The sequence below is a fragment of the Schistocerca gregaria genome, unplaced genomic scaffold (assembly GCF_023897955.1).
Source record: "Schistocerca gregaria isolate iqSchGreg1 unplaced genomic scaffold, iqSchGreg1.2 ptg000198l, whole genome shotgun sequence".
In the NCBI taxonomy this organism is placed as follows: domain Eukaryota; kingdom Metazoa; phylum Arthropoda; class Insecta; order Orthoptera; family Acrididae; genus Schistocerca; species Schistocerca gregaria.
Genome location: NW_026061736.1, coordinates 1678582 through 1689267, shown reverse-complemented (window position 1 = coordinate 1689267; position 10686 = coordinate 1678582).

The following is a 10686-nucleotide window of genomic DNA, read 5'->3' as shown; positions in this document are numbered from 1 at the left end:
TACCTTACTCGCTCACCTACTCGGTTTAAACTGCCGAGAGAAATATCGCAATCACTATTATTGTAGTAATTCCTAACTTGTTGGCATTCTTCGTTAATTTTATAGCGAACTGCTTTTCGTCCCCTGACACATCGTATCTATTCTCGACGGCACCCCTTCACAACGAATACTCTCCGCTCCTCTCTACTCCGTACTGTAACTGGGTTTTCTCTGTTTGTGATGGTCATCTGTCAGGATGAGCACTACTGCAAAGGGCATTTGATTCTAAAGCATTATGTCAGGGTGAAGAACACTAAATAAATTACTTTTTCTCTCTTAACAACATTTTTGCAGGGTGGGTTCATCCTTGCCTCAGGTATGAGGTAGAATGAAACAGCAGTTTTACATAAGATAACTTTTATTCAAAGTTTTGTACAAGGGTTTCTGGCTGGGATACTGGCAACTGTGTCGTTTGCGAAGCCTTCTGCTTGCGTGAGCGGCGGCGTCTGATTACGCACGGCGGTGTGTATCTCGTGTCGCCGTTTCGCCCAGTTGACTGGAGACGCGCATCGCGAGGTGGTCCGTTTAATTATTGAGGAAGAAGTCGTGAATCGGACGGTGACGACTCGGATGTGCGCTGTCTCCTTCCCGTCCTCACGAGTCACTCGGGTACATAAAAATCTGGCCTCAATTACCTTCTGTCTTCTGGCGCCGAGGCTGCTGCTTGCTATTCCATTACAGCGGCGGACTCGGTGCTTCTGTGTACGATGTAGTATCTTCCTGCATGACGGTCTTGAGCACCGACTGTACCGGAACTGAACTGAAAGCTACTCCTGTCGGGCCCACTGCGTCTCGCGTACTTATTCACTTCACTTCACTGGAGGTGAACAACATCGCTGTCGTTGCCTCTTTTGTCACGTCGAAAAGCTTCGCGAAGAATCTTCTTAACGTCGGTCATTGGCTCTCGGAATGTAGGCGAGAGCCTTTGATCACGTGTGACAATTGAGGAACACGTGAGCCGGACGGGCGATGCCCTGACGGCTGAATCGACAGCTTCTGCTTACGTGGGGGAGGACGATAGCTTCTCCTGAATGTGCTGACTTCGCGGTCATTGCCTCTTCTGCTCTGCCCGTTGTTTGCCAGAGTGTAACTCTTCTAAGCTAAACGAAGTTTCTCATTAATTTTAAATTTCTACTTCACTTCACCTTGATTTCACTAATTTATTTCCCTATCTTAAGTACCACTCAACAGTATTTACGCCGATCTCCGTGCACTGTTTTAGGAAAGTGTAATGCCGTCACTACACGGACGGTGTTGTGAACGTCAGTCTTGAGCGTGCCAAGTTGAAAGTGCTGCCGAACGCTCTGACTTGTGCATACAGCATGTGCGTGTCAACGTGGTACACGCGACCGCAGCGGCAGCATCTGGGTCACACATCACCCGGTTGTCCGCCCCGGTAGCTGAGTGGTCAGCGTGACAGACGGGTTCGATTCCTGGCTGGGTTGGAGATTTTCTCTGCTCAGGGACTGGGTGTCGTGTTGTCCTAATCGTCATCATTTCATCTCCAACTACGCGCATGTCACCGAAGTGGCGTCAAGTCGAAAGACCTGCACCAGGCGAGCGGTCGGGAGGCCCTAGTCACACGTTTCTCTCTATCACCCACTTTACAAAATGCATGGGCGTAAAATTCTTAAGCTAGCGCTATTAAAACGCGCCTTTCCTCTCTTGTCCACGTGAGAGTCACGTTGTTCTGCGTGTAGTGTCCACGGACATGTTATAAGGCAGAAAGAGAAGCTCCGTAACAAATAGCGCGATTCAAAGTCTTACTTTATATTTGTTCCTATTCAGCAGCAGAATCTTCACAACATGTGAAATAAAAAAGAATTGTTTTACACTTTCTTGTTATATCTTACTGCATGTAGTGCAATCTGTCTTATAGATTAAACCATTCGAACAAACTCCATCCTCAGATGGAACGTACATATGTAACATCGAATATTAGAGAATATACTTTCTTTTCGGTGCAATAAAAGTATCAGATCCTAACAGAAAAAGCGAAGACTAGTAATAAAAATATTCGGATCCACTGAGGCGCAAACAAGAATCACATTACCAGCTACCTCATCATTTCGCTCTACCGACTGTGACTTTCGAATGGCCATACATTGAATCTGACCGACTGAAAGTTTTAATGGTAGATACGTTATTAACTGACACTGAAATATGACAGATTGTATCAACGACAATGCGTTTCTTATGGATCCTCACTGTGCCCGTTTACAGTCTGTCCCCACTCTGGCTACCCAGCCACGTCACCGGGCGCCTCCACAGGCTGTCTCACGACGCAGTACCGCCCTGCCTCGGCGCGCGCTTTAAATCGGCAGCGACGCCGTCTGCATACACGGCCCGGCAGCGTTAATTTTTAGACGAGTGTTTTAGTACCGTAAAGAATACAAAAGACGATAGCTTCTTCCGAAACATAACGCTATAGAGTAAATAATATTAACATATGAACGTAAGTCGGGATTTTACTACAAACATGGAACCGAATGCCTGTTCATGTGAATGTACGTTCCTCTACTTCTACCCCATAAAGCGCAATGAAACTGTAGAATTTAAGAATTATTCTCACTTTGTGTTTCTACTAAAGGATAGAAGTTTCCTTTGAAGGATTGCGTTGAAACTTAACAGGTCTTGCAACACGATGAATGTTTAAAAAGTAACAAGAAATTTACAATTTCTTGTGTTGTACTAGTCCGATTTGCACTACATTTTTTGTCACTGCCTTCGTAAACGTACGTGAAAAGTATGTGGACAATGTTATACGCATTGGCTATTTGCTCTATTATCAGCTGTCAAAAAGGATACATGTGTTTTGGTAGCATCAACGATTATTTGTTTTGTGTAAAAACAGATTAGAGAATCTTTCTTACATAAAGAGTATGGAATTTTAGAAAAGTTAAATATTCCTTTTGGCGAGCCTGTTACGAGTAAAACTGGAGTTTTTTGTTTCACGACAATTTGTAGTTTCCGTAATGTCGGCACTATTTTTTGGTTTAAGTAAAAGTCGTCCATCGTTTGTGGAAGGATCGATTTTATGAAATTGTCTACGACGACGGGTTTCCTCCCAAAATTACTAGTTTTCCTTCGTGGCGATCCCTGTAAACCACGCGGTTTATTTTTGCTTTCCTTCCTTAGGCGTGACAGACGTTTGCATAAATTGGAGCCCTTTGCTTGGAACGGGTAACAGTTCTTTTCGTGTCACCTCCTTAACACACGCTCGTTACATATACATCTACATCCATTCTCTGCAAGCTAGCTGACGGTGTGTGGCGGAGGGTACCTTGAGTATCTCTATCAGTTGTCCCTTCTATTCCAGTCTCGTATTGTTCGTGGAAAGAAGGATTGTCGGTGTGCCTCTGTGTGACCTCTAATCTCTCTGATTTTATCCTCATGTCTCTTCGCGAGACCTACGTAGGAGGGAGCAATATACTGCTTGACTCCTCGGTGAAGGTATGTTCTAGAAACTTCAACAGAAGCCCATACAGAGCTACTGAGCGTCTCCGTGCAGAGTCTTCGAGTTTATCTGTCATCTCTGTAACGCTTTCGCGATTACTAAATCGTCCTGTAACGAAGCGCGCGGCTCTCCGTTGGATCTTCTCTATCTCTTCTATCAACCCTATCTGGTGCGGATCCCACACTGCTGAGCAGTATTGAAGCAGTGGGCGAACAAGGGTACTGTAACCTACTTCCTTTGTTGTCGGATTGCATTTCCTTAGGATTCTTCCAATGAATTTCAGTCTGGCATCTGCTTTACCGACGATCAACTTCATATGATCATTGCATTTTAAATCACTCCTAATGCGTTCTCCCAGTTGCTGACCTGCTATATTGTAGCTAAATGATAAGGGATTTATCTTTCTATGTATTCGCAGCACATTACACTTGTCCACATTGAGATTCAATTGCCATTCCCTGCAACATGCGTCAATTCGTTGCAGATCCTCCTGCATTTCGGTACAATTTTCCATTGTTAAAACCTCTGGATATACTACAGCGTCATCCGCAAAAAGCCTCAGTGATCTTCCGATGATATCCACAAGGTCATTTATGTATATTGTCAATAGCAACGGTCCTATTACACTCCCCTGCGGCACACCTGAAATCACTCTTACTTCGGAAGACTTCTCTCCATTGAGAATGACATGCTGCGTTCTGTCATGTAGGAACTCTTCAATCCAATCACACAATTGGTCTGATAGTCCGTATGCTCTTACTTTGTTCATTAAACGATTGTGGGGAACTGTATCGAAAGCCTTGCGGAAGTCAAGAAACACGGCATCTACCTGTGAACCCGTGTCTATGCCCTTCTGAGTCTCATGGACGAATAGCGAGAGCTGGGTATCACACGACCGTCTTTTCCGAAACCCGTGCTGATTCCTACAGAGTAGATTTCTAGTCTCCAGAAAAGTCATTATACTCGAACATAATACGTGTTCCAAAATTCTACAACTGATTGACGTTAGAGATATAGGTCTATAGTTCTGCACATTTGTTTGAAGTCCCTTCTTGAAAACGTGGATGACCTGTGCCCTTTTCCAATCGTTCGGAACGCTACACTGCTTCAAGAAGGGGGCAAGTTCCTTCGCGTACTCTGTGTAAAATCGAACTGGTATCCCATAAGGTCCAGCGGCCTTTCCTCTTTTGAGCGATTTTAATTGTTTCTCTATCCCTCTGCCGTCTCTTGCGACATCTACTATTTTGTCATATGTGCGACAGTGTAGAGAAGGAACTACAGTGCAGTCTTCCTCTGTGAATTAGCCATTTAGTAGTTCGGCCTTCAGTCTGTTTCAGTACCATTTTGGTCACAGATTGTCTGAACATTTCGTTTTGCTCCACCTACTGCTTTGACATAAGACCAAAATTTCTTAGGGTTTTCTGCCAATCAGTACATAGAGCTTTACTTTCGAATTCATTGAATGCCTCTCGCATAGCCCTCCTCACATTACATTTCGCTTCGCGTAATTTTTGTTTGTCTGCAAGGCTTTGGCTATGTTCATGTTTGCTGTGAAGTTCCCTTTGCTTCCGCAGCAGTTTTCAAACTCGGTTGTTGTACCACGGTGGCTCTTTTCCATTTCTTGCGATCTTGCTTGGCACATACTCATCTAACGCATATTGTACGATGGTTTTGAACTTTGTCCACTGATCCTCAACACTATCTGTACTTGAGACAAAACTTTTGTGTTGAGCCGTCAGGTACACTGTAATCTGCTTTTTGTCACTTTTGCTAAACAGAAAAATCTTCCTACCTTCTTTAATATTTCTACTTACGGCTGTAATCAGTGATGCAGTAACCGCTTTATGATCGCTAATTCCGTGTTCTGCGTTAACTGTTTCGGGTCTGTTTGTCGCCAGAAGGTCCAATATGTTATCGCCACGAGTCGGTTCTCTGTTTAACTGCTCAAGGTAGTTTTTCAGATAAAGCCCTTTAAAAAAATTTCACTGGATTCTTTGTCCCTGCCACCCGTTATAAACGTTTGAGTCTCCCAGTCTAACGGGTGATCAAAAAGTCAGTATAAATTGGAAAAAGTGATAAACCATGGAATAATGTAGATAGAGAGGTAAAAATTGAGACACATGCTTGGAATGACATGGGGATTTATTAGAAAAAACAAATTAACAAAATGTCTGACAGATCTCTTATGCGCGTCGTTTGGTGATGATCGTGTGCTCAGCCGCCACTTTCGTCACGCTTGGCCTCCTAGGTCCCCAGACCTCAGTCCGTGCTATTATTGGCCTTGGGGTTACCTGAAGTCGCAAGTGTATCGTGATCGAGCGACATCTCTAGGGATGCTGAAAGACAACATCCAACGCCAATGCCTCACCACATACTCCGGACATGATTTACAGTTCTTTTCACAACATTATTCCTCGATTACAATTACTGTTGAGGAATGATGGTGGACATATTGAGCATTTCCTGTAACGAACATCATTTTAGCTTTGTCATGCTATTCTGATCTGATAAAGCGCCACCTGTCGGACATTTTTTCAGCTTTTGTATTTTTTTTTTTTTTTAATTCTAATCAAATCCCATGTCATTCCAAGCATGTGTGTCAATTTGTACCTCCCTATCTACATTATTCCGTGATTTATTCAGTTTTCAAATTTATACTGACTTCTTGGTCACCTGGTGTATCTGGCAAATTAAAATCTCCACCCAAAACTAGAACATGGTGGGGAAATGTACTCCGCAAATAGCTCCTCTTCGTCTTCTGCAATTTTCTTGCAATGCGACGCTGTTATCCAGCACTTCCAGATACCGAAGTATGTCAGTGACTGATGCTGGCAACAAGGATCTCACGAACAGAAACGACGTATTGTACACCACTGCACGCCGATCTACGCCGCTAGACAAGTAACAGGCAACTGATTTTGGGTGCCCCTGTAGGCCAGTGGCAGGGTTCTCCCGGAAAAGGCCGCTTCCCCCACCAAAAGCGCTGCTCGCTCTTGAGTTTACAGACAGACTATACCTTGAAACCAACACCAACTGAAAGCCAGTATGGTGTATGGCGAGTCTGTACTGAAGAAAGATGGCGTGCATATGGCGTACAAGGCGTTCTTCCATCTCTTTGGTCAATGTTCGAACACACTTTCAGAATATCTGTCTTGCTTGATATTGCGCTGCACGTTTGGAAAGACTCCCCAGCGTGCGTTTTCCATGCTATGACGATATAAACTCGGCCTTCTCAAAGCTCTACGTTCGAATGAACAGTCCGGGTGCCGATGGCATAACCGACACGTGCCCTTAGCGCCAGGATGTCACCCAGAACAAGTCCGGCCCAAAGGGCCTCCCCTAAACAGCCGCCAGTTCCGCAAACTGGAAGCTGTATCAAAGTTGTTACCGTATCGTCACAGTCCAACACATGTTAGACTGTGTTGAAATTCAAGTTTTTCTGGATATTAATATAATATGAATGTGCTTGAAGGTCTCTCGGGCATGCAGCTGTAGGCAGTATCTATCTTACCCCTGGTGAGACAAGACTCTACATCCTTACATTTGTCCTCTATCCATCCCTGCTTAGCCATTTTGTACTTCCTGTCGATTTCATTTTTGAGACGTTTGTATTCCTTTTTGCCTGCTTCACTTACTGTATTTTCATATTTTCTCCTTTCTTCAGTTAGATTCAATATCTCTTCTGTTACCCAAGGATTTCTACTAGCCCTCGTCTTTTTACCTACTTGATCCTCTGCTGCCTTCACTATTTCATCTCTGAAAGCTACCCATTCTTCTTCTACTGTATTTCTTTCCCCCATTACTGTCAATTGTTCCTTTATGCTCTCACTGAAACTCTGTACAACCTCTTGTTCTTTCTCTTTATCCAGGTCCCATCTCCTTAAATTCCCACCTGTTTGCAATTTTAATCTACTGGTCATAACCAATAGATTGTGGTCAGAGTCCACATTTGCCCCTGGAAATGTCTTACAATTTAAAACCTGGTTCCTTAATCTCTGCCTTACCATTATATAATCTATCTGATACCTTTTAGTATCTCCAGGGTTCTTCCATGTATACAACCTCCTTTCATGATTCTGAAACCAAGTGTTAGCTACGATTAAGTTGTGCTGTGTGCAAAATTCTACCAGGCAGCTTCCTCTTTCATTTCTTAACCCCAATCCATATTCACCTACTACGTTTCCTTCTCTTCCTTTTCCCACTATCGTGTTCCAGTCACGGCGTAGCGTGCCATCATCATCAGATTACTCCTGTTGACTGACGTCCTATGCCGGCGGGCGGTGTGGTATATATACCTGTCGCCTCTCCCCTCCAACGACTCCGCGTATGGACCGAGGGATGTGCAGGCCGCGGTGGTCTTTCAAATTTCAACGCTTTTTTCATCAAAAGTGCAACAATGCTATTTGCTATTAAAGGTTTGAAAGCTACTGGAGTATGGCCCACGGACCAGTCCGTATTCACCGATGCAGATTTCCTGCCGGAAGACAAAACTGACATCGGAATTGAGAGGCCGTCAGATAAAGAGGTTATTGTATCTGGAGCTGAACAGGTAAAAAAGACGACGCCAACAGGTTGGGTGATCAAGCTGGCAGGTTTCAGCGAATTGTAACTATGAACTGCCGCCTAAGAATGACGAAGTTATTGAGGCTAATTGTTCTAGTCCTGCAACTGCTAGATCGTACATTTATGGGTGCACTTAAGACTCACTACAGCGAGAATATTTGGCAGTGGATGCTCCATGAAAGCAAACTTGTTGGATCCTATGATATAGTGTGTTTCTTTGGCAAGGGAAGGAAATACAGTAGAAGGATGAAGTAGTGAAGGCAGCAGAGGATCAAATAGGTAAAAAGACGAGGGCTATTAGAAATCCTTGGATAACAGAAGAGATATTGAATTTAATTGATGAAGGGAGAAAATATAAAAATGCAATAAATGAAGCAGCCAACAAGGTACACAGACGTCTCAAAAATGAGATCGACAGGAAGCGCAAAATGGCTAAGCAGACATGGATGGCTAGAGGACAAATGTAAGGATGTAGAAGCTTATCTCACTAGGGGGTCTTTGGCAAAGTTCTTTTCCTCTCTTTTCTTTAATAATGACTTCTAACTCTTTTTTGTACAGCAAATCAGTTGAAACAATGGTCTTTCCCCTCATCCATTCTCGGGAATACGAACATCAGGGCAACATAAGAACCTCCTGCACTCAGCAAACAGACGACCATTACTAGAGACCCACACTCAGCAGCAGTCAGAGAACAAATTTGGCGTTTACCTCTGCTTGCAGTATCAGTCTGAACTACACTAAGGCCTGTTTCCTCAACGTTCCATACACGATCTTCTGGATATTTATGTTTCCAGAATTCAGCTTATAGCAAGTCGTAGAATGAGTTAACTCTCTCATGCGAAAAGCGTTTTGCTCGAGCATATGATGTTCCAGTTGGCTTTCTAATCGAAAGCTTATCTTGATGACGTCGAAGAAAATGGCCAAGACAAGCCCTTCCATTCACAACTGCAAGTTGGTAGGCCATTTTTCTAACATCCATACTAGTAAAAGCATAGAATTTGGCCTCCATATAGTGTATGTAAACCACTAGTTCTCTTTCCAGGGCAGCTGGTTTTCTTCCAAACTTTTTAGTTTCAACATCTGTCAGGTATTAGCCTCATACACATACTGGCACAGAGTTGTTTTTGGGACAGCGCAATGTTTGCTTTTTTAACTCCCATGATTTTTACTACAACAGCAGACACTGCCTCTCGCATTTTGTTTTTATCCCACACCTGCCTTTTACGGGTTCATTTAGGTGCCAGATTAGTCCTAGGCATCTGAAAACAGAAATAAAAACATTTTACGGTCTGCTTATAATATGGACCCTGAGGTCCACATTACAGTCACTTACACCTTGTAAACTAGTGTAGACAGCTTAAAAATGCAATAATACCATACTTTTAATCTATTTGAAACTGTTGCCAATACTTAGATGCAACCTACTAAGTATTAACCAATAATGGTATGTTAATACACTACTAGAGTTCAGCTAAATATTATTAAGATATTAAGGGGGGGGGGTGCATATTACCACCACTTACTCTACATGGTAGTGCAAAGCAGGTGAAACATTTGGATAAAGGTGTACTTGCATTCACGTTGCTTGTAACAGCAAATCTGTTTGACAGGCTCATTGTCATTGTGAAAGAAAAACTAATAAGCAAAATGAAAACATCCACCATAAGCACGAATCCAGTATTTTGATGAATAAGGACTCAACTAGAAAGGTAGGCAGAGGTTGGAAATCACTTGAAGTTTACCTTGTGGAAGAAAATATTATCCACTGTAACTCCAAATTAGTGTGCACTGACTGTAAAGTAAGAATTCATAGATATTACTATGCATGTATTGATTATAGCACTAAGTTAAATACGTGCAAGCATATACATAATGTTTATGAAGTAGAGAGTATAGAAGAAAAACCGTTTGAAATTTCTGAATTTCCAGATGTACTACTTATGAATGTTGGAGAGGAAAATTCTGAAGCCAGTTTGTTCCTGTGACACAGAGGTACTGGCAGAAATTGTTTCTGGTATTTCAGTTACTGAAGTTTAGCTGGCCAACAAAATGGTAACTTCACTGAAGGCTAGTGTAGGTGCTGTTCATGCCAGTAGTGGCGTCTCTTTCAATAGCCCACAAAGGAGTCACAAGAGAAAACTTGCAGTACAGAGGAGACTGTTTTGAGCAAAGAAAACAAATTCCTCAAGCTGCATACTCATGGCAGTTCCTGATACAGAAGGAACTGTGAACACTTCTGGATGAAGGTTTACACCACATTAGCTAGTGTGTTGATCTCACATTCAGGAACATGATGGCTTTATTCCGTGTCCTGCGATCCAGTTTTAGGTTTTCCATTATTTCCCTAGATCAATCAAGGCAAATTCTGGGATGGTTCCTTTGAAAGGCCAAGGCCAATTTTCTCCCCCATCCTTGAAACAGTCAGAGCTTATGCTCTGTCTCTGACGGCCTCACTGTTGACAGAATGTCAGATGTCGATATTCCTTCCTTCTTCACTGGCCTCTGGTGCGGCAGTTCTGCTGACACATGGGACCACCAGAAACTGCTGCGGCTTGTGCCAGCAGCCTAGAATGCTGGCATCACTGGGTCAGCCCCCTCCCAAGCCGTGCTGGGCAGTGATGACTGTG